This window comes from Symphalangus syndactylus, chromosome 13 (genome assembly GCF_028878055.3).
Source record: "Symphalangus syndactylus isolate Jambi chromosome 13, NHGRI_mSymSyn1-v2.1_pri, whole genome shotgun sequence".
NCBI lineage: Eukaryota > Metazoa > Chordata > Mammalia > Primates > Hylobatidae > Symphalangus > Symphalangus syndactylus.
Window position 1 is genome coordinate 41,564,912 of NC_072435.2, and position 25,089 is coordinate 41,590,000.

Genomic DNA, 25,089 nt, shown 5'->3' on the forward strand with positions numbered 1-25,089 from the left:
GGACTAGGAGTTCGAGACCAGTCTGGCCAACTTGGCGAAACATGAAGAATACAACAGACAAACCAACCAACCAACTCAATGACAACAAAACAGGTCTACCCTGGAGTCATACTCTAATTTTTTCTATTTTCCTCCCTTTCTGATCCTTTATCCCACTTTCTTTTTCTTCCTCTTCCTTCTCCCTCTTCTTTGTCAAATAGAGGATTGAGTTATTATCACTGATCCATATAAAGTCCCTCTCTCATTTATTTTAACTCCCACCCCCATTTCTATTCCCCGACTTCCCATGTGCAACCTTCCTAATATGTTTGATACGCATCTTTTTGTTTGTATGTATTTTTAGAAAATGTTTATTGTTTTTGTATGCAAAAAAAATTAATTAAAAAAAAAAAAAAAAATCCCATGACACAGACTTAAAATTCTACCTCTTGACCACACCATGGCATTCAGGTCTGCACACACAGCCACCCTGCAACTGGTATGTCACTTGACAAGACTCACCTGAGCAAGAGCAGCCTCTAAGACCACTGAGAAAACACGACTTGCTGCTCTGAGTTTTTAGAAAAAAAGAGAAAAATTAATAAAAAATAGAAAAAATATTTTTAAAAATAATTGAGACCAGGTGCAGTGGCTCATGCCTATAATCCCAGCACTACGGGAGGCAGAGACAGGCAGATCACCTGAGGTCAGGAGTTTGAGAACAGCCTGGCCAATGTGCCGAAACCCTGTCTCTACTAAAAATACAAAAATCAGCCAGGTGTGGTGGCAGGTGCCTGTAGTGCCAGCTACTTGGGAGGCTGAGGCAGGAGAACTGCTTGAACTGGAGGTTGCAGTGAGCCGAGATCATGCCACTGCACTCCACGCTGGGTGACACAGTGAGACAGTCTCAAAAAATAAATAATTTAAAAAAATAATTAAAAAAAAAAAAAAAAACCCCGGCCGGGCGCGGTGGCTCACGCTTGTAATCCCAGCACTTTGGGAGGCCGAGGCGGGCGGATCACGAGGTCAGGAGATCGAGACCACGGTGAAACCCCGTCTCTACTAAAAATACAAAAAATTAGCCGGGCGTGGTGGCGGGCGCCTGTAGTCCCAGCTACTCCGAGAGGCTGAGGCAGGAGAATGGCGTGAACCCGGGAGGCAGAGTTTGCAGTGAGCCGAGATTGCGCCACTGCACTCCAGCCTGGGCGACAGAGCAAGACTCCGTCTCAAAAAAAAAAAAAAAAAAAAAAAACCCAGAAGACTTATCCTGCAATTGCTGCTCAAAGTGATGATCAAAGGGAGAGAATAAGAAGTACGAAGGCCGGGTGTGGTGGCTCACACCTGTAATCCCAGCACTTTGGGAGGCTGAGGTGGGTGGATACGATGTCAGGAGTTCAAGAGCAGACTGGCCAATGTGGTGAAACCCTGTCTCTACTAACAATACAAAAATTAGCTGGGTGTGGTGGCGTGCACCTGTAGTCTCAGCTACTCAGGAGGCTGAGGCAGAAGAATCACTTGAACCCAGGAGGCAGAGGTTGCAGTGAGCCAAGACTGCACCACTGCACTCCAGCCTGGGAGACAGAGCGAGACTCCATCTCAAAAAACAAACAAACAAACAAACAAACAAAAACAAAAACTTCAGGGCCGGGCGTGGTGGCTCACATCTGTAATCCCAGCACTTTGGGAGGCCAGGGTGAGCGGATCACAGGGTCAGATTGAGACCATCCTGGCTAACACCGTGAAACCCCATCTCTAGTAAAAATACAAAAAATTAGCCAGGCGTGGTGGTGGGCACCTGTAATCCCAGCTACTCGGGAGGCTGAGGCAGGAGAATGGCGTTAACCCAGGAGGCGGAGCTTGCAGTGAGCCGAGATAGCGCCATTGTACTCCAGCCTGGGCAACAGAGCAAGACTCCATCTCAAAAAAAAAAAAAAAAAGCTTTAAATCTCTGGTAGGTTTAAAAGGAATCTTTGCTATCATCTAAAAGACAAACAACAATTGTCGGCAAGGATGTGGAGAAACTGAAACTCTCATGTGTCCACCAATGTAAAATGGGGCAGCCACTGTAAAACAGTCTGGCAGTTCCTCAAAAGGTTAAACATAGGTAATGAATGTCCCAGAAATTCTTCCCCTACGCATATGCCAAGAGAAGGGAAAACATTTCTACATAAAAAGCGTGTGTGGGCACTCAGAGGTATTATTCATAAGAGACAAAAACTAGAAACCAAAATATCCATGAACTGATGAACGGATGGTGTCATTTCTAAGGATACAACCAGATTTTCTGAAATTGGGGGGAGGGGAGGGGAATCAAAGATGTTTCCTTCTCGAGAAGCAAACCGTGTAGTGCGGCAATCAATTCTGAGGCTCCATGCTGCCCTTCCAAGGACTGAGGTACTGTACCTAAGAATCACTGTGCCGGAGTGAAGGACAAAGCAATCAAGTCATCCAGGCACAAGTTACAGAACACTGAGTGCGGAGAGAGGCAGAGCTTGCCAATCTGGCTTCACCGGGGGCTCCTCTCACCTCTTCTCTGTCTACTCAGGAGTTGGTAAGCGCCCTCGTACTTAAAACATTCCAAAACCTAAGCTTTTCTGGTTACATTCTGAGGCAATACACAGAGAAATGTTAAGAAATGTTGATTCTTGTGAGCCTTTTCAAGGTGACATCAAGACAGAAACTACTTGCTGTGGAAATCATTGTACAAAGTGGGTGAGAGTGAGAAGCCCACTGATAGGATGAGTCCCCTGGGAGCTGATGAAAGGGTGAGATCCAATCCATTTTTAAAGTCCTTTTTTTTTTTTTTTTTTTTTGAGGCGGAGTCTTGCTCTGTTGCCCAGGCTGGAGTGCAATGGCGCTATCTCGGCTCACTGCAAGCTCCACCTCCCGGGTTAACACCATTCTCCTCCCTCAGCCTCCCGAGTAGCTGGGACTACAGGCACCTGCCACTGCGCCCGGCTAAATTTTTTTGTATTTTTAGTAGAGATGGGGTTTCACCGTTTTAGCCAGGATGGTCTCGATCTCCTGACCTCGTGATCTGCCCATCTCGGCCTCCCAAAGTGCTGGGATTACAGGCGTGAGCCACCGCGCCCGGCCTTTTTTTTTTTTTTTTTTTTTGTGACAGTCTCACTTTGTTGCCCAGGCTGAAGCGCAATGGCGTGATCTCAGCTCACTGCAACCTCCGCCTCCTGGGTGGCTGGAACTATAAGCGCATGCCACCATGTCCGGCTGATTTTTGGATTTTTTTCCCCCCAAGACGGAGTCTCGTTCTGTGGCCCAGGCTGGAGTGCAGTGGCGCGATCTTGGCTCACTGCAAGCTCCGCCTCCCAGGTTCACGCCATTCTCCTGCCTCAGCCTCCTCAGTAGCTGGGACTACAGGTGCCCACGACCACACCTGGCTAATTTCTTCTATTTCGAGTCGAGACTGGGCTTCACCGTGTTAGCCAGGAGGTCTCAATCTCCTGACCTCGTGATCCGCCTGCCTCGGCCTCCCGAAGTGCTGGGATTACAGGCGTAAGCCACTGCGCCCGGCCAATTTTTATATTTTTTATTAGAGACGGGGTTTTACCATACCGGCCAGGCTGGTCTCAAACTCCTGATCTCAGGTGATCCACCTGCCTTGGCCTCCCAAAGTGCTAGGATTACAGGCATGAGCCGCCGTGCATGGCCTTAAACAGTCCTTTAGGCTGTCCTGAAAGACACCTGGCTACACCACTGGTTGAACCATCTCCCGTACCTACCTTTGTGCCTACTCTTCACAGATGCCCAATAGCCATCCCAGATGCCCAATATCCATCCCCAAAATCAGTTTCCGTGTGGAGGCAGGATATGAGGAATTTAAAGCCCCCCAGCAGGCTTCCGCACCCAAGTTCTTAGTTCTAACATGTGTTCAAAAAGTAAGCAAGATGGCTGGGAGCAGGGGCTCATGCCTGTAATCCCAGCACTTTGGGAGGCCGAGGCAGATGGATCCCTTGAGGCCAGGAGTTTGAGACTAGCCTGGCCAATATGGTGAAACCCTGTCTGTATTAAAAATACAAAAATTAGCCAGGCATGGTGGCAGGGGCCTGTAGTCCCAGCTACTTGAGAGGCTGAGGCACGAGAATTGCTGGAGCACAGGAGGCAGAGGTTGCGGTGAGTCGAGATTGTGCCACTGCCCTCCAGCCTGGGCAACAGAGCGAAACTCTGTCTCAAAAAAAAAAAAAAAAAAAAAAAACCGGAAGGCAGGTGGATATTTGCAAACTCATGTTCACTGCTGCATTATTCACAACAGCCAAGAGATGGAAGCAACCCAACTCCATCAACAAAGGAGTGGAATTCTGACATGCTACAACATGGATGGACCTGGACAACAGGTTATTATGCTTAGTGAAATAAGCCAGTGACAAAATTCTAAATACTGTCTGAACTGGCCAGGTGCAGTGGCTCACGCCTGTAATCCTAGTACTTTGGGAGGCAGAGGTGGGTGGATCACCTGAGATCAGGAGTTCGAGACCAACCTGGCCAACAGGGTGAAACCCTCTCTCTACTAAAAATACATTAAAAAAAAAAAAAATTAGCCAGGCATGGTGGCGGGTGCCTGTAATCCCAGCTACTTGAGAGGCTGAGGCAGGAGAATCACTTGAACCCGGGAGGCAGACATTGCAGTAAGCCAAGATCGCGCCATTGCACTCCAGCCTGGGCAACAAGAATGAAACTCCATCTCAAAAGAAAAAAAAAAATACTGTCTGATTCTACTTATATGAAGTAACTATGGTAGTCAAACTCATAGAAACAGGAAGTAGAAGACTGGCTGCCACAGGCTGGGGGGAGGAAAGAAAAGGAAGTTATTCGAAGGATACAGTGTCAGCTTTGCAAGATGAAAACTTTCTAGTGATCTGCTGCACAACAATATGCATATAGTTTACACTGTAAAATGGTTAGGATGTTGCATTTTATGTTTTGAAACACATGCGTGTGCATGTACACAAATGGGTTCAGCCCACATTCAATACTAACCTGGTAAAATGCCCTCACAGGGCTGGGTCAAATGAAATGCTACACAAGGCAAGTGTTCAATAAACACCCACTACTAATAAAAGCAAACATTGGCCAGGCACAGTAGCTCGTAGCTCCCATTTGTAATCCCTGCAGTTTGAGAGGCCAAGACAGGCGCACTGCTTGAACTCAGGAGTTTGAGACTAGCCTGGGCAACGTGGTGAGACCCCATCTCTACTAAAAGTACAAAAAAGGGGCCTGGTGCGGTGGCTCACACCTGTAATCCCAGCACTCTGGGAGGCCGAGGCGGGCAGATCACCTGAGATCAGGAGTTCAAGACCAGCCTGGCCACGGTGAAACCCCGTCTCTACTAAAAATACAAAAAATTAGCTGGGTGTGGTGGTGTGCGCCTGTAATCCCAGCTACTCAGGAGGCTGAGGCAGGAGAATCGCTTGAACCTGGGAGGCGGAGGTTGCAGTGAGCCGAGATCGCAACACTGCACTCCAGCCTGGGTAACAGGAGTGAAAATCCATCAAAAACAAACCACCACCAAAAAAAGGCTGTGCACGGTGGCTCACACCTGTAATCCTAGAACTTTGGTAGGCTGAGGTGGGTGGATCACCTGAGGTCAGGAGTTCTAGACCAGCCTGGCCAACATGGGGAAACCCCATCTCTACTAAAAATACAAAATTAGCCGGGCGTGGGGGAGCATGTTCCAGCTACCCCGGAGGCTGAGGCAAGAGAATCGCTTAGAAGCCAGGAGGCAGAAGTTGCAGTGAGCCGAGGTCATGCCACTGCACTCCAGCCTGGGTGACAGAGCGAGACTCTCAAAACAAAACAAAGATGTCAGGCGTAGCTACTCAGGAGACTGAGGTGAGAGGATAGCTTGAGACCGGAGGGTGGAGGTTGCGGTGAGCCAAGACTGTGCCACTGCACTCCAGTTTGGACGACAGAGACCCTGTCTCCAAAAAAAAAGTGTGAATGGTGGCCGGGCACGGTGGCTCACGTCTGTAATCCAAGCACTTTGGGAGGCTGAGGTGGGCGGATCATGAGGTCAGGAGATCGAGACCATCCTGGCTAACACAGTGAAACCCCGTCTCTCTACTCAAAATACAAAAAATCAGCCGGGCGTGGTGGCGGACACCTAGAGTCCCAGCTACTGGGGAGGCTAAGACAGGAGCATGGCGTGAACCCAGAAGGCGGAGCTTGCAGTAAGCCAAGATCGCGCCACTGCACTCTAGCCTGGGCAACAAAGCAAGACTCCATCTTTAAAAAAAAAAAAAAAAAAAAAAAAAAAAAAAAAAGGCCGGGTGGTGGCTCATGCCTGTAATCCCATCACTTTGGGAGGCCGAAGCAGGTGGATCAGCTGAGGTCAGGAGTTCAAGACTAAGCCTGGCTGACATGGTGAAATCCTGTCTCTACTAAAAATACAAAAAAATTAGCTGGGCGTGGTGGTAGGTGCCTGTAATCCCAGCTACTCAGGAGGCTGAGGCAGGAGAATTGTTTGAACCTGGGAGGTGGAGGTTGCAGTGAGCCAAGACTGCGCCACTGCACTCCAGCCTGGGCAACAAGAGCAAAACTCCGTCTCAAAAAAAAAAAAAAAAGTGTGAATGTCATGATTTAGTAAGAACTATTTAATGTATTAATATTTATATTTCATAATCTGTAATCATGGAGTAAAAGCCAAGCAGGCTGCATCATTTGCCCTGCAGTCTCCTAGCACACGAACTAAGCAGGCAGGAGGGTGGGCATCATCCACCTTGCTTACCGCTGACCTCCAGCACCTAGACAATCCCTGGTACTCAGCACAAATAACTGCTTAATAACCAGAAACATCAAGTGCTTGCCAGAAAAACTCCATGATGAGGGAGAGGGAGGAGTACACAGACCAAATTTAAGAATCTCTGCCTTAGGAACTCAGGGGCTATCCTGCCTGAACCATCAATAGAGGATATTTTCAAGTCATCTCAACCACTGCTTGACTCACTCCATGTGGACCTGCCACTGGCACCTTCTAGTACCACAGCTCAGCCTTGAGTATGTGCTTGAACTTTCATTCGCACTTCACATTTTCCACACACAAACATAATGTGCCAAAATGAGCCAGTCCTGCTCCCAAAACCCTGCTCATAAAATGGGGGACGTGGGGGTGTGGAGACATAGAATGAATGAAATGAAAGATGTCAGACAAAGCAAATTCCAAGGAGAAGTGGGGAATTTTCTAGGCTCTAAGAACAGAGAAAGAGAACAAAACTATTAAACATGATACTTACCCAGGTCACTGGAGTTCACTCCAGGACACATTGTTTTGGAAAGAAAAGCCCTTCACCATTCCCCAGATTAAAGCAAATTCACTAATCTGTGTTCTTACTACACACGGGCCTGGCTTTCTCAAGTCTACGACCCTGCTGGGACTCTTATTTCCGACATCCTATTGGGATGTCACATCCATCCTCCTGGCGATGCCCAATGCCCCCAAGTCTGGTCTAGATCCACCTTTGCATTCCAGGCTTGCACATCCAACTGCTTCAATGACAGCATCCATGAGGCTGTCGACAAGCTCCACATGGTCAAGGAACTAAAGTGACCCCATTTTCTCTAAAACCTGTCAAAACAGGTTGACAACAGCACTACTGAGTGTTCCAAGCCCCCTTCAAAGGCCCACTTACCACAGGGGACAGTGGCTACCAGGCTGGATAACCCACCTGCAGAACATTCCCAACACTGCAGAAAGTCCCCCTGGACAGCACTGCTTTGGACATTGGGTAGTACACTGTGAAATAAGTAAGGTCCAGACCAGACCTTGGAAGATGGAGGAAATGGGGTTTGGGGGATGTCTGGAAGAAGAATCAAATGAACTGAATGAGGCAACAGTGTGTCACAGAACCCAGGAGCCCAGGGTGCTACATGACAGGAGTGTAGGTCTTATCCTATATGCGGTGCGGTTTCAGGGTAGCATAATCATGCTGCAGTCATCTAATCTATTTTGATCGTGTACTTTTCAACTAGCTTACTAGTAGCACTGTGCGTGGAGTTTAACCACTTCTACCATTTTCTCTGGACTGGGGTTTTTTTTTCCCCCACAGGTATTCAGAGCGAATTTCCTACTGAATGAGATCATGTGTCATTTTACAAAGTCAAAGAAAAGATGTAAAAGTAAAATCCTTCAGGGCACACCTGTTAAATGAATCACTACCTTTCTAGCACAGGAGTATTAGGATCTTGTGCAACAATCACCATGGGAGACATTAAGATCCCTGAAACACCTGCCTCACTCACTGTCATGCCTGCAGTGTATGCAGGACACACACGGGAAACCCCTCTGTTCACCAATAAATGCACATGCAGAATGCAGAACAGTGTCTGATTACCGAGTACATTCAGCACACGCATAGGACATGGATGTTGACTGAGTCCCATTTGGTGTGCCTGAGGCAGGCAGGAAATTCTCTTGGAAACAGAATCCTTAAGGGGATAGAGGGGGAAGCACCCATGAACTAGAACTCAATTCTACCCTACAGTAAGCAGCACTTCAAGGGCCAGGCATGGTGGCTCACGCCTGTAATCCCAGCATGTTGGGAGGACCAGGCATGTGAATCACTTGAGATCAGAAGTTAAAGATCAGCCTGAAAACATAGTGAAGCCTCATCTCTACTAAAAATACAAAAGAACCAGCCAGGCATGGTGGCAGGCGCCTGTAGTCTCAGCTACTTGGGAGGCTGAGGCATGAGAATCACTTGAACCCAGGAGGTGGAAGCTGCAGTGAGCTGAGATCACACCACTGCACTCCAGCCTGGGTGACTCTGTCTCAGAAAAAAAAAAGCACCTCAAGAATGAGAAGCTCACCATAATCCTGAAAGATTATCCAGTTCACACCATAATTTTAACAAGCCTGGGGCACCTGGACTAAAGACACACTCCAGTTTACTGACTTCCCCCCAACCCTCCTGCTTCTATACTCACAGACTTGCTCTGAGTAGCAAAAGGAAAAATGGAAGTGAAAGCCCGGCGCGGTGGATCACCTGAGGTCAGGAGTTTGAGACCAGCCTGGCCAACATGGTGAAACCCTGTCTCTAATAAAAATACAAAAAAAAACAGCCGGGCATGGTGGCGCACGCCTGTGATCCCAGCAACTCAGGAGGCTGAGGCAGGAGAATCACTTGAACCTGGGAGACAGAGGTTGCAGTGAGCTGAGACCACAGCACTCCATTCCAGCCTGGGCAACAAGAACCAAACTTCATCTCAAAAAAAAAAAAGAAAAAGAAAAAATAGAAGTGAAACCAAATCAAGGCAACTTGGTTCTCTAGTGGAAACTTTTTCAAGACGAGGTTAAATTCCACTCTTGTGAATGTCTTCATGAGAAACTCCTCAGGAGGGGAGCGCTGTTTTTACTGACCAGATGTCTGGGTGAAAAGGAGACCTGTCCAGTCAGCATTCTGCATCCCTTTTCTGATCATCCCCTCACACTGGTGAGCACCTCCAAGGGACAGGTACTTGCTTTCAGACTTGTCCAGGTCTCTGTCTAAACCTCTGCTGTCCTCACTGAAGAACCAGACTGAACACTAGCCCCCTTCCTACGCTCCCAGTTGGAAGGTCTCCTCCTTCTCAGGCTGCCTTGCCTGGACATCTTAGCACTTCTGAGCTCTACCGTGTGCTCACTACATATCATCCAAACCATCTGAGTTCACTGAGAACAAAGCTGAATATGGTGGACTCCCACAGCTTATGCCACAGCAGTCAAGAGCTAGTGGGATCTGGACACAAGTGCTCCCAAGTACTTACCAACTCTGTGACCCTGCAACCCTGCCCAAGTGACAGCTCTCCAAGCATCACCTTCCTTATCTGCAAACCGGGATGATACTAGTGCCCAGTGTATATGGTTGTTTTCTGAGGACTTAAGGAATGAGTAGAGGCTTAGAAATATTTGCTAAAACAGAACAATCAGCAGCAGTGTGCTCAAGCTCAGGGTCTGGGGAGGGCAATCTGGCAGTGAAGTGACCAAGTCTGCAACTCCCTACAGCATCATGGTTGACACAGAAACTGGACTGATGGATGTTTGGCTCCACCACTTTACAATAGGCATGCAATAAGCAATAGAAAAAAATTAAGGAAGACGTCAAGCATCCAGTCAGAAAATGTAGTTTTATACTTTACAGGGAAGCCTATTCATAGGCAGCTATTTGCTACACACCCTGAACTTTTCAGAGTCAACAAAGATAAGGACTGCTTTAAGGTGAACAATAGGAGTGGGGAGTGGTGGGCAGGGGGTGGTGGTGGTGGTCAGGAAGGTCAGGGGAAAGAGACACAGGCCAGAAAGGGTAACCAGCTCTCACGAGTGCAAAGGACATCAGTTACCAGAGCAGACAGGCCCAAAGACTGAGGATAGGCAAGCTGCAGGCAGCATGCTACGCAACTCAAAAGGGCCCAATAGAGAGACCGCTCTAACACTGGTAATTTAAAACTGCATTCCTGGGATTACAGATAGGTGAGCTATTATTTTGAAATAGATGAACATGAAGGTGGTACTATTTCCAGGCAGCTAATCTGTCAGCTAAATGGTTTCCTACTGTCAAAAGGAAAACATATGAAGAGTCTCATACACACACAACTCTATTACTTGGCAGCTTTTTATAACTGAAAGTGCTTCAGAGCCAAATAATTTTTAATGAAGATTACAAATGAAAACAACTTACACACAGATAGCACCACCTTTCACAGAAATCTTTCACGCACATGATCTTACTTCTCTTAATTACAAAATAGAAAGGGGAAACTGCCTAAGTTACAAAAATCATGCCTGTACAGTAAGACTGCAATTCAACTGAGCAGAGAAATGGGATTAATAAAAGCCAAGACCAACGGTACATGAATGAGGGAAAACATCCATTGGCACATACAAGTTTAATCTTCAAACTACAGAGATGGGGGGGGGGTGAAGGAGTCTGTAATAGGTGCTATTCTCAGAAGTAATAAGAGTTCTTTTCCATCCTCTGACTCAACTCTGCCCCAATTACAGAAGTATGAATTATTCAAGTTTATGGTATTGTATTTCCTATTCCTTCCACCAGACAAGGATGTGAGGAGAAAGAGAGTGGCACTGTGTACACTGCTTGGTGTAGCATGTTGATATCCCTAAACGTAAGCATGTCATGCTAAAGAATGGTAGTTTCCCACAGGCTTTCTTCCTCAATCTGCAGGTTCAAGTGCATGTGTAAGCAAATGTCCCGCAGCAGAGGGCACACGTTAAGCCACGTAAGGGACCACAGCATAACTCTTGTAAGCCTACCCACATCCAACACCACCACATAAATAATGAGGCTGGCTAGGAACCTTTCAGTTACCTTCTGCAGCAAAGGTTCCATACCAACAGCAAATCATGGAGACAGTTTACAAACAGCAGCAGCTTCAGTGAAGAGCCCTAGTTCCAAGACCCTCATCTGCGGCCTCTGCAACAGACCCATTCTGGTACATTCTCAAATTCCTTATCCCCAGGAAAGACCACAGGCTGACAAAGTTGGGGGCACAGGGGCCCTGGGAAGGTTCACATCACTGTTGACACGTTACCTGACAACTCTGTGAAACCTCTGGAGGATTTTTGCAAGGACAAACAAAAATGGGTGATCCACCCTGTTTCCAAGTCATAAAGTGGCAAATGTCTACAAAAGTAAGATACATCTGAAAACCAGCCTGGCACAGTGGCTCACCCGTGTAATCCCAGCAGTCTGGGAGGCAAAGAAGGCAGGAGGCTTGCTCAAGTCCAAGAGTTCAAGACCAGCCTGGGCAACATAGTGTGACCTCATCTCTACAAAAATTTAAAAAAGGCTGGGAGCGGTGCCTCACACCTGTAATCTCAGCACTCTGGGAGGCCGAGGTGGGCAGATCATCACTTGATCCCAGGAGTTGGAGACTGGGAAACATGGTGAAACCCCATCTCCACAAAAATACAAAAAATCAGCTGGGCATGGTGGCTCATACCTGTAATTCCAGCTACCTAGGAGGCTGAAATAGGAGGATCACCTAGGCCAGGAGGCCGATGCTACAGTGAGTGACTGCACTCCAACCTAGATGACAAAGTGAGACCTTGTATCAAAAAATAAAAATAAGCTAGGCATGGTGACACACACCTGTAGTCGCAACTACTCAGCAGGCTGAGGGGGGAGGATCACATGAGCCTGGGACGTCAAAGCTGCAGTGAGCCAAGATCATGCCACTGCACTCCAGCCTGGGCAACAGAGCAAGACCCTGTCTTAAAAAATAAAAAGTATTCAAACCATCAAGAGGCAGGGTGAGGTGGCTCACGCCTGTAATTCCAGCACTTTAGGAGGCCAAGGCAGATGAACTGCTTAAGCCCAGGATTCCAGGCCAGTCTGCCTCAGCAACATGGCGAAACCCTGTCTCTACAAAAAAAATACCAAAATTATCTGGGTGTGGTGGCCCACACCTGTAGCCCCAGTTACTCAGGAGGCTGAGGTGGGAGGATTACCCGAGTTTGGGGAGGCTGAGACTACAGTTAGCTGTGATCATGCCACTGCACTCCGGCCTGGGCAACAGAGTGAGACTCTACCTCCAAAACAAAAGAAAAAACACAAAAAAGCCATCAATAGCCTTTTAACTAACATCGTAATAAATTTTTCTTCCTCAGAGTAAAATCAGGAAATTCATTCTGGTATCTGGTCTTTAGAGTTCAATGTTTATGCCTATGTGCATTTTTGTGGAGACAGGATCCAAAGCATCTGTAGCATACTCAAGGAGACCTCCAGCCTCCTCTAAAGGAGTGATGATCTAGGGAGAAGCAGGGCCAGTCCCATTCTTAGCCACTAGACTCAATTATTTTGTGCCTCCTAAAGGAATAATATTTCCAACAGTGAGAACTGTAGGAGAACAATTATTACACTACAACTTAACACTTGTTTTTGATTATGGAAATCTGAGGAGGCTTTTTTGTAATGCTTGAGGAATGCCAAGCAGCAGACTACGAGAACTTGAGTATGGAAATAGCTTAGCAAATAGCAAAATTACAACTGTAGCTTTTGCAGGCACTGAAGATAGATGAATCCAGTCTCCTGAAGTAACAATAGTTACTTACAATAACAATATACCAAATTACATGAGTTATATAAATAACAACTTGTTACTTATATGGGAGAGAGACCTAATGTGACAAATACAATTTCAATCTTGCAAGCACTTATTCAAACTTTTTATCTATCTGGTCTCTTATCCAAGATTTTCCTGAACACTTTTAAGCTGGTCTCACTCCTGTGCTCCCTTCAGGGCTGTTTTCCCGCCAAACTGGATCATTCAGCCCACCCAAGTAATTCCTGAGACTTGGCTGGACTTCTCCCAGAGCTCCTTCTATGCCTGACACAGGTAAGATAAACTGTGTCTTTCATTTCATCTTCTACAAAAATATTTGGGATACATACATCCTCAATTATCTTCATTCTACCCTTTGTGGGTAACTCAATTCTGAACTGTTTTCCACTAATCCTAGTTTACAAACTAGTATGGAAACCTCCTTTCAACCATCCAAAATTTCTTGCTTCAAGTTCGGGGGTACATTTTACTTTTAGTATAGGACTCTGGGCCAGGCATACTGGCTCACGCCTGTAATCCCAACACTTTGGGAGGCCAAGGCAGATGGATCACCTGAGGTCAGGAGTTTGAGACCAGCCTGGCCAATGGGGTGAAATCCTGCCTCTACTAAAAATACAAAAACTAGCCGGGCATGGTGGCGCGTGCCTCTAATCCCAGCTACTTGGGAGGCTGAGGCAGGAGAATTGCTTGACCCAGGAGGCAGTGAGCCAAGATGGTGCCACTGCACTCCAGCCTGGGTGACAGAGCGAGACTCCATCAAGAAAGGAAAGGAAAAGGGAAAGGAAACAAAGCAAAGAAAAAAGAGAAAGAGAAGGAAGGAAGGAAGGAAGGAAGGGAGGGAGGGAGGGAGGGAGGGAGGGGACTCTGTCCATTGGACAAAGCATCCCATCTAGCATGCCTCATATCAACAAGCCAGATGCTGCTGGAGCTACTACTTGGGTTGAGGGAGTGGAGGGCAGAGACCAGCTACAGGCGCCATGCTTGAGGCAAGCCAGTTAAGCATTCCCATTCTGCACATGGTCAGAGATGGGCAATGATCCAACCTAGAATCCACTGCCATCAGAAAGCACTACTGGGGAAAATTCACTCTTGACTTTGAGATCAGAACATTAGTGATAAAGAACAAGTTCTGAAGTCATTGTGGAACCCTTAGATTCAACTACTCCTGAGCCTCATATTGTATCAGGCAACAAAATTCCCTTCTGCTTCACCTAATTTTGGTTCTTATTTATACTAGAGAGAGACCTAAGTAATACAACCATTTCCTAACAGTCATCTAAATAAAGTTAGGAAAATAACATCTGAGAATAATCGACAAGTAGCCTACCACACACGCACACAAATGACACTCTACATACTTCCTGTTTCACCTGGGGCAAACTACTAGACCTTCACCACTCCATGCTTCTTCAACTTCCCTTACCCCACTCCCTACAAAGTTTCTAAAACACAGTGGGTACAGGGAAGAAAAGAAACTAAAGATCCATGCATTTCACCTGCTACTAGAAAGCATATGCAGGACAGTCATCATTGGGCAAGTGACAAAAAAACAGATCGCAAGATGGCACATACACACACAAAAAATCAAGGTACTCACAATTGCCATCAAGTAGCATGGAAACCAATGTAATTCACACTCCTCTGACATGACCCCCCCCATAAGAAACACATTTTATCATGTACACAAACACCTAAGATCAAAGCAAAGGTTTTATGAAATATCCCTGAAAACTGTGACACCCTCTGACATTTCCCTTTTCTCCCCTATACACCAATTGCAACCCACTAAATTTGTTTCATGACTCATGGTGTTTTGTTTTGTTTTGTTTTGAGATGGAATCTCCCTCTGTCGCCCAGGCTGGAGTGCAGTGGCGCGATCTTGGCTCACTGCCAGCTCCACCTCCCGGGTTCACGCCATTCTCCTGCCTCAGCCTCCTGAGTAGCTGGGACTAAAGGTGCCCGCCACCATGCCCGGCTAATTTCTTTTTTGTATTTTTAGTAGAGACGGGGTTTCACTGTGTTAGCCAGGATGGTCTCGATCTCCTGACCTCGTGATCTGCCCACCTCGGCCTCCCAAAGTGCTGGGATTACAGGCATGAGCCACCGTGCCATGCCATAACCCATGGTTTTAAAAACACAAAGAAGGCCAGGCGCGGTGGCTCACGCCTGTAATCCCAGAACTTTGGGAGGCCAAGGTGGGTGGATCACGAGGTCAGGAGATCGAGACCATCCTGGCTAACACGGTGAAACCGTCTCTACTAAAAAAATACACACACACAAAAAAAAATTAGCCGGGTGTGGTGGCGGGCGCCTGTAGTCTCAGCACTTTGGGAGGCCGAGGCAGGCAGATCACGAGGTCAGGAGATCAAGACCATCCTGGCTAACACAGTGAAACCCTGTCTCCACTAAAAAAAAAAAAAAAAATTAGCCGGGTGTGGTGGCAGGCGCCTGTAGTCCCAGCTACTTGGGAGGCTGAAGCAGGAGAATGGCATGAACCTGGGAGGCAGAGCTTGCAGTAAGCGGAGACTGCGCCACTGCAATCTAGCCTGGGCAATAGAGAGAGACTATCTCAAAAAAAAAAAAAAAAAAAAAAAAATTAGCCGGGTGTGGTGGCAGGCACCTGTAGTCCCAGCTACTTGAGAGGCTGAGGCAGGAGAATGGCGTGGACCTGGGAGGTGGAGCTTTCAGTGAGCCAAAATCATACCACTGCACTCCAGCCTGGGTGACACAGTGAGACTCCGCCTCAAACAAACAAACAAACAAACAAAATACAAAGAATTATTTTCTTCCAATTAATTGGGAGGCTGAGGCAGGAGGATCATTTGAACCCAGAAGTTCAAGTCCAGCCTGAGCAACACAGCAAGACCCCATCTCTTTAAAAAAAAAAAAAAAAAAGAACTGCTTTCTCTTAAAATCCAGATTCTGATTAAATTTCTCGGGAATCCAAACCTATGTGCCCTACTTTGCATATGAAAAACTGAGACTAGAGTGGTTAGGCAACGGGTCCAAGGACACAGGCAGATGTCCCCCGCTGAGTGTGCCCCAGCAGCCCAGTATGGCCCAGACTGGCACCCACCACTGGGCTGGCAGCTTCCACCTCCATGTAGTTTTTTTGTTTCAACTCTCATGACAATGATCTGCTCCCACAAAATATGTTTCCTCAAACAGCACGGAAAATTTTCAAGTATGAAGTCCCCAAATTTTTCTCACCCTCTTACCTTTTCTTTACACAAAACGAAACCTCAAAGGCTAATCCACCCATAGACATGTATGTGTTACTGCCTGAGAAGGAAGAACTGGAGACGTTAGCAACACACAAGGACATGAGAATTACTAATTCACGTTTCTGAAAATTGTGTAATACCAAGCCCAACACCTCTCCCCTGGTGCTGGCTGACAATGTACCAGTGTTTCCTAACAGCAGCTAGGAACAAATAAAGAGTTTCAGCCTTGAGTGGAGACCAAGACAAGGAAGGTGACCACACATACTAAGTAGGAAGGGCCTGGATAGCATTTCTCACACTTTTTCAGGCAGAGAGCAAAGCCAGCACTCCTTGGCCCCCATCTTTCTCGAGAGTCCCAGGCATCTTTATACAATTAGACATGAGGCCCAGGTCAGTACCCACATGGTCCCCCTTTTGTCACCGTGCAGGCACACTGATCCCATTTTATAGAAAACTGAGGCTTATGGAGACGATGTAACTCCCCTGAGGTCAAGGCCAGGAGGGGGTGGGGCTGGGACTGCACCCAACAGTGAACTCCATGGTGTTCGTTCTCTCTCCGCTCCTGCTCTGGTACACGGCTCCACCCAAGCCCAACCAACGCTGTCTGCCACAGCCCAAGGTCCCAGAAACTTCCTACGCTGGGCAGAACAGGCTAACACATGCCTGGTGTGGGGGGGAAGGGCAGGGATCACACAACAGTCTACACCTAGGATAAATGAAAAATAGAACAAATGTCAAATTTATTCACATTCTCTTAAGTTGAAGTTAATGCTTAGATTATGTGACCAACCTCTAAAGAAAGTATATCTTTCAATTGCATTTCACACAAGCAAAAGGCAACCTTTGTGGAACCGGATCCCAATGACGCCTAGTAAGCGACTGGAATTAACTGGTTCTTCTGGTCAAAAGGCCCAAAGTCGATCAGCAGTAGGCCAGACTCCCAGTCAGGACCTCCACACATCCAGCTGCCAAGATTACTCTACCAAACTTTTCCAGGGAGACCTTACACCTTCCTGGGGACCAGAATCCTTTCACCAAGCCCAGATGCCAATATAATTAGAATCAGGGCCAATGGAAGCCAGAAAGATACGGAAAGATGTTCCTGTGTTCTGGAAAAACTTTGGCCCACCAGTGCCTTCTGGCTCCCTGACCAAGTCTTTGTGTTCAGATAACCAGGTTTTCATAAGATGGGTAATTTACATTTTAGGCGTGAGGATACACTGAGCCAGCTTCCCCTGCTGGATCATTTCCCCAAACTCTGCAGCAAACATCCCAGGGTGGATGCCCCCAAAGCTGCTGCACCTCCACTAATCCCATTATCACTGCTCTTAATCTCATCATCAGATAAAAACAAACACAATCCCTCTTTCAAGCACCTCTTCTACTGGTCTCCACTCAGAGCTCACTTGGAAGACGTGGCACCTCTGGAAGGCACCTGGTGGGCTGTAGTGTCACCCAGTACCATGCTCTGGATCAGCTGGTGCACCTCCTGGCTGTCAGCAGCTCTACTCTGACTCCTGGCTTCCTCTTCCCACTTCTATTCTTCACCTTGGGCAAGGACGGTAGTAGCTAACCTTGAGAGGGCACAGCACTGCTGCCAAGCCCTGTGCTGTGTGCCCTCTAAGGCACTGTCTCATTTTACCCTCATCTGAAAGATGGGCCAGTGAAGCTCTGGGAAGGCTGAGTGACAGACTGAATGTCACACAGCAGGTAGCAGGGCCAAGATTCTAACTGAGGCCTGAATGTGCCGTACTGGTGTTATCAGTCTTTGGAGCAAGGCAGCAAAAATGAGATAGGACTGGATGCCAAGAGGCTGCTCAAGCCCTCCATGGAAGGTCACCCTTCCCAGAGCATTCCAGTTAAGACTGGACTGGGCTTGTACTGCTGGGTCAGGAGACTTGATTTCAGGAAACAAAGTCCAACTCTGGGCAGGAGAGGGTAGAAAAGTCAAAGGGCAAGGGCCTAGAGATACTTCTACTTCTCACATTAAAAAAAAGACACATTTTGTTTTCATACATCATCATTTGTGGGGAAAAAACGTTTAAAATCTCACCCCTATAAACCAGACACTGTCAAGCTCTGATTGGAGAAATGGAAATACACGCAACCTTTCCAGAAAGTAAGTTAAATCAAGTTTTCAAAAATATACACCTCCCAATTCAAAGATGAAAATAGAGAAAACGCCAGACGAGGTGGCTCACGCCTGTAATCCCACCACTTTGGGAGGCAGAGGCGGGCGGATCACCTGAGGTCGGGAGTTCCAGACCAGCCTGACCAACATGGAGAAACCCCATCTCTACTAAAAATACAAAATTAGCTGGGCGTGGTGGCGCAGGCCTGTAATCCTAGCTACTAAGGAGGCTGAGGCAGGACAATCACTTGAACCCGGGAGGCGGAGGCTGCAGTGAGCCGAGATCATGCCATTGCACTCCAGCCTGGGCAACAGAGCAAGACTGTCTCAAAAAAAAAAAAAAAAGAAAAAGAAAACAAAACTTGGAAATCATGTCCAAATGTCCAAAAATAGCAGAATTAAGTTATGGTACATTCATACAATAGCTAAGTGGCCAGGTAAGACGGAACATTTTGGAAATGTTCACAATATAGTATTAAAAAAACAAAAAAAAAGGGCCAGGCGCTGTGGCTCATGCCTGTAATCCTAATCCCAGCACTTTGGGAGGCCGAGGTAGGCAGATCACTTGAGGCCAGGGGTTCAAGACCAGTGGGGACAGCATGGCAAAATCCCGTCTCTATTAAAACTACAAGAAATTATCCAGGTGTGGCAGCATGGGGCGCCTGTAGTCCCAGCTACTTGGGAGGCTGAGGCATGAGAATGGCATGAAGCGGGGAGGCAGAGGTTGTAATGAGCCAATCTCTGCATGGATGACAGAGCAAAGACTCCTGCATGGGTGACAGAGCAAAACTCTGCCTCAAAATAAATAAATAAATAAAAATTAAAATTAAAAACAAAGAACTTCACTACAACCAAATTTTGTTACTCAGAGACAAATAACTGGAAGGAAAGAAAATGGGATTAAGAGATCATTTTTAACCATCATTTTAACATTCTATATTTTCCAAATTCCTTAAAATGACCATGCACTACTTTTGTTTAAAAAAAAAAAACCTTACAATCTCCTTTTCAAAAGATGTGGAACAACCAATGTTATTCCTCTTCAGGACGAGGACAAGAATGGGACAGATGGCTGCTCTGCCCTCACCCTGACTCAGAACTCTCTTCCTCTGCTTCTTCAGAGTGGACTACATCCCATGAATTACGCTAGGAAATGTGGACATGGTTTGAGGTTGGTAGCTTGTTTAGACTGAAAACAAATTGCTTTAAAACATCACCCTTTACAATAAAGGAATTGCAAGTTTGGGGTGCATCTCCGAGACTGTTCTCTATGGAGCAGCATTTCAAACTGTTCTGTAATCACGTACAACGTAAAAAACCAAACGGTGACGAAATCATGAAGGCAGAATACAACATGCCAACATGCTGATATCCTTGCAGTTCCATTTCCTCATTCATTTACACAGTTACTCAGTATCCCATTAAGCTTTTAACCAATCTACCTAAGTACTAGAAACATCAATGCCACTAAAAAGTCGCTGTGCACCCTCAAAAACTTAAACATAGATATATGACCCAGCAATTCCACTCCCAGATATCTGTCCCAAAGAAACTAAAATCTGTACACAAAAGGCCAGGCGCGGTGGCTCACGCCTGTAATCCCAGCACTTTGGAAAGCCAAGGTGAGTGGATCACTTGAGCTCCGGAGTTCAAGACTAGCCAGGCCAACATGGTGAAACCCCATCTACTAAAAACACAAAAATTAACCGGGCATGGTGGCAGGTGCCTGTAATCCCAGCTACTGGGGGAGGTTGAGGCAGAAGAATTGCTTGAACCCGGGGGGTGGAGGCTGCAGTGGGCTGAGATCGTGCCACTGCACTCCAGCCTGGGTGACACAGCGAGACTCCGTCTCGGGGAAAAAAAAAAAAAAAAAGTTGTACACAAATGTATTTTAACAGCACTGTTCACAATTGCCAAAAAGTGAAAACAACCCAAATGTTCACCACTAATGAATGGGTAAACAAAATGTAGCATAGCCATATAATGGAGCATCATTCAGTTATAAAAAGGAATGAAGTACTGATTCATGCTACACAGCAAGAACCTTTTGAAAACAGTACAGTGAGTAAAAGATGCCAGGCACAAAAGGTTACATATTGTAGGATTCCTGAAATATCCAGAACAGGCAGATCTATAGAGACAGACGGTAGATGAGTGGCTTCCAGGGGCAAAGGTGGAGGGGGGTGGGCAGGAGGATGGAGAATGACAGGTAATGGATTTCTTTTGGGGGGATGGAAATGTCCTAAAATTGGTTGCAGTGATGGCTGCAAGTCTCTGTAAATACATTTAAAAACTGATGACTGTATCATGTATAACAACGTTTATCTCAGTTATTATTTTCTTAAAAAGATGTTTGGTAAGATTTTACAATAACAGTATGCTCAAATTATACATAATTGATATTCAAGAAACGTGGAGGATGAACACGCTAATAATAAAGACTACGCATATTAAAGTCATTATACAAATATCTTTCAGTCTTTCCTTGTACATAGTAAGGGCTCAAGGACTAACTGTAGAGACAGATTGGCCAATCATGCACACACAAAGTCAAAGTATTTAAAAATGTGTTCAATGTTTAAAAAAAAAATGAACAGGTTTTTATTGACAACATGAGATTCACATTAAGAAATGCTACCCATATGTGTTTATTGCCCACTTCATCTCCCTCTTAAAAATACTTTTTGCAGGTCAGGGTTGAACCACAGCGCAAAGCCACTCACCGCACTTCAAACTACTAAGTGGGAAATGTCCACTAGTGCATGGAAACACACTGCATGCCAGGCTGCTCGGACTAATAAGTTTACAGCAACACCGAGGGACCTCGGCGTTATCTTAGTTAAAACTCACATTCCTTGTAAGTCACTATGGAACAATTATGTCCACGGCTAACAACATTTTTAAAGCGGGATTATTTGCATTTGGCATTACGGCATGCAAAATTCTTGCTCAATTATTTCTCCAGTTTATTCACTGAGACTAAGGTCCTCTTCTAGGCACAAGATACAACAGAATAAAACAGGCAAAGCCAAGCAAACAAAACCCTGCCCTCATCCAACTTACATTCTGGTTTTGTTTTTTGTTTGTTTTGTGACGGAGTTTCGCTCTTACTGACCAGGCTGGAGTGCAATGGCATGACCCTGGCTCACCGCAACCTCCACCTCTCGGGTTCAAGCGATTCTCCCGCCTCAGCCTCCCGAGTAGCTGGGATTACAGGCATGCGCCACCATGCCCGGCTAATTTTGTATTTTTAATAGAGACGCGGTTTCTCCATGTTTGTCAGGCTGGTCTCAAACTCTTGACCTCAGGTGATCCGCCCGCCTCGGCCTCTCAAAGTGCTGGGATTACAGGCGTGAGCCACCACGCCCGGCCCATTCTGCTTTTTTTTTTTCTTTTTTAAGTTAACAAGGGCCGGGCGCGGTGGCTCACGCCTGTAATCCCAGCACTTTGGGAGGCCGAGGCGGGCGGATCACGAGGTCAGGAGATCGAGACCATCCTGGCTAACACGGTGAAACCCCGTCTCTACTAAAAATACAAAAAATTAGCCGGGCGAGGTGGCAGGCGCCCGTAGTCCCAGCTACGCGGGAGGCTAAGACAGGAGAATGGCGTGAACCCCGGGGGGCGGAGCCTGCAGTGAGCCGAGATCGCGCCATTGCACTCCAGCCTGGGTGAAAGAGCCAGACTCTGTCTCAAAAAAAAAAAAAAAAAAAAAAAAAAAAAAAGTTAACAAGGAAATTTTATCTTTCCAAACTCATCTCTTATGTATTAAACGTCAGCACCAGCAAGGAATTCCCCACAATTCTCACCTTGCAAATGTACACTCTTTTCTAGACACCAAAAATCACAAAGATTTATGAAACATTAGGAGCCGTCTCCAATGAAAAGCTTATCTTTCCTTTTTACAGATTTGCCAGGAACATAAAGACAAACATGGTCTACTCTACAAGTTTATTCAAAATCAGAAACCAAAACATTTTACATTCACAAAATACGACAGACTATACAGTAGGTTGTCAGAAGTAGATTTAACAGCCCAGGGTCTTCAAATCACTGAGGTGCCAAATGGTTTTTTTGCTTTAAAAACAAAACAGGCCAGGCGCGGTGGCTCATGCCTGTAAACCGAGTACTTTGTGAGGCTGAGGCGGGCGGATCACGAGGTCAGCAGATCGAGACCATACTGGCCAACATGGTGAAACCCCGTCTCTACCAAAAATACAAAAATTAGCTAGGTGTGGTGGCGGGCGCCTGTAGTCCCAGCTACTCGGGAGGCTGAGGCAGGAGACTCGCTTGAACCCGGCAGGCGGAGGTTGCAGTGAGCCGAAATCGCGCCACTGCACTCCAGTCTGTCGAGTGACTAGACTGTCTCAAAAAAAAAAAAAAAAAAATTCAGTCTCTCAAATCTGTAAATCTGAAGTCATTCAATAACCTGAATTGTGGAACAAGAAAATATTGTTACCCCCACCTCCTAAAGCAAAAGTGTAATTTAGTACAAAGATCACAACAACTGGCTCAAAAAGGCAACTTTTGGAAACAAAGTCTAAATTCCTTTAAACAATTCAATAATTTGGTGGAAATTTTACTAAGTGGCCAATGATTCTCGTTATTCTTAGCTAAAAATTTTCCCTCGCTGTCCTCCAGACTAGTGAAGCTAGGCAAATAGCACCCCAGAACAGCCAATCCTTAAAACTCAGCAGCTACCTTCTTATCTATCTTTCATCCCTAGGCAAAGTTCCTTATCTTCAGCAATCCCACTGGGCTGACTGCTAGCAAGATGCACGGAGGTGGGCTCGACTCCTTCCAGTTAAGACCAACTAAAGCCATTCTGAGACCGGCTTACTCCAGTTTGAGCCTCTAAGATACTATGTTTCCTACCAAAGTAAGAGGTATGATGGATAACAGAGCAGCAATACATTTTGTTTCAGGTTAAGCTTTGCCTTCTCCATTTTTCAATGGAAACCCTGAGTGGTTTATCTTTCCCTGGCTCAAATTTTTGGGGGGAAGCGCTTGGTTATCTACAATGCATCAGTGAAAAGATAATCCCCACCCAAATCAAACCGAAATAAATGTTTTATAAAATTATTGGCAGCCGGGCACGGTGGCTCACGCCTGTAATCCCAACACTTTGGGAAGCCGAGGAGGATGGAACACCTGAGGTCAGGAGTTCGAGACCAGCCTGGCCAACATGGTGAAACCCGCGTCTCTCCTAAAAATACAAAAATTAGCTAGATGTGGTGGCGGGCGCCTGTAGTCCCAGCTACTCGAGAGGCTGAGACAGGAGAATCGCTGGAACCCGGGAGGCAGAGGTTGCAGAGAGCCGAGACCGCGCCACTGTACTACAGCCTGGGCGACAGAGTGAGACTCCATCTCAAAAAATATATATGTATTGGCAAGGTCATAAAACAGATTGTGGCATCAAAAACTTTCTTGAAATTAAAAACACATTCACAAATCCTTTTGAGTATTGCTTTCTTTACAACTTCCAAAGACAACAAATTCCAAGGAATTTGTAGGGAACTTGACAGCTTCATTCATAAACAACTCCCGACCACTGTTACAGCCCCAAAGAGCCACTGGCTTAGAGATAAACTGCGACTTGGTTTTTGGAACCACGGACTAGCAGAGCCCTGTCGAAGGAAAGCAAAGACATTCCAACTCTCCTGAGGCATACATTCCAAGGGGTCACTAGCATCCAACATATACGCAGAGAAATGAACCCAATGACCAAGACCAGACGCCCCACCAGGCTGCACGAAATGTAAACAAGTAAACAAGCAAATAAAAATCTTAAAAAAACAAAGCGTAGTCTTGAGTAAAAGGGAGGTCAGCCACCCAGCAGACGCACATGACTCATGAACCGGCCTGAACTCAAGTATTTACACCGTCCACTACAACAGAGTGGGGTTTCCCATCTTCAAGCAAGCCCAAGCCTTGGGGGCATCTCAGCCGGGTAAAGCCACACTATTTCCGTTTGGGAGGAGGGGGATCATTTTATTTCGCTGAATCACAACTCCCCCAGGTCCCCAACCCAAATCACCACAATCACCACCACCCCACAACACTGCAAATAAAATAGGCCGTTGCAAGGACGCCGGCAAGCACCGACCGAGCAAAACAAAGCGCCCAGCAAGGGGCTGCCAGGCTGGGAGTGGGTGCGTCAAGCGGGCCAAGCTCGCCTCCAGGGCACCGCTCCCGCCCTCTGAGGCCTGTCCTCAGAACGGCGTGCAGCGGCAGCCCCCTCCCTCCGGAGGGGACCTGCCCCTTTCTCCGCAGCACTCCGGGGACCGCCGGGAAGGTGAGGAGATGGGGGTGGGGGCGCGCTGCCCTGGCCCAGGCAGAAGAACCTGGGCGCCAGAGGGAGAGAGCGCCGGGCCCGGCCCACGTGAGCGCCGGGGCCGAGCCCGCCCAGAGGACCGCGGACCGGGACAGCTGCGCTCGCGGCCCCCGCGCCAGGCCCGGACTTACCCGGGCCGGGCGCGCCGCGGCCCCCGCGGCGGCCGCTTCCTCCTCCTCCTCCTCCTCCTCACTTGACAAAATGGCGGCGGCAGGAAGTGCCGGGCGCCTCGGCCCGCCCCCCGCCCGCCCCCGGCCGCCCGCCCCGCCGCGGCGCCCGCGCCCCCCGCCCGCGCCCCGCCAGCCAGTCCGAGCCCGGGTCCGACGGCACCAACAGCAGGGCAGCCGCGAGCG

The 25,089-nt window shown here is 47.1% G+C and overlaps 1 protein-coding gene across 5 annotated transcripts in view; it reads right to left on the reverse strand.

Annotated features, from left to right (window-relative positions):
• Positions 1 to 25,089, reverse strand: part of BRD4 (bromodomain containing 4) — a 101,161-nt gene that overhangs the window by 75,597 nt on the left and 475 nt on the right. For 2 of the 5 annotated variants that reach the window (XM_063616152.1, XM_063616153.1), the window contains exon 1: positions 24,868 to 24,934. The exons of the other annotated variants lie outside the window; for them this stretch is intronic. The gene's annotated coding sequence lies outside the window, so the exon portion shown is untranslated. Of the gene's footprint in view, positions 1 to 24,867; positions 24,935 to 25,089 lie in introns of those variants that run through there. 5 annotated transcript variants of the gene reach the window in all.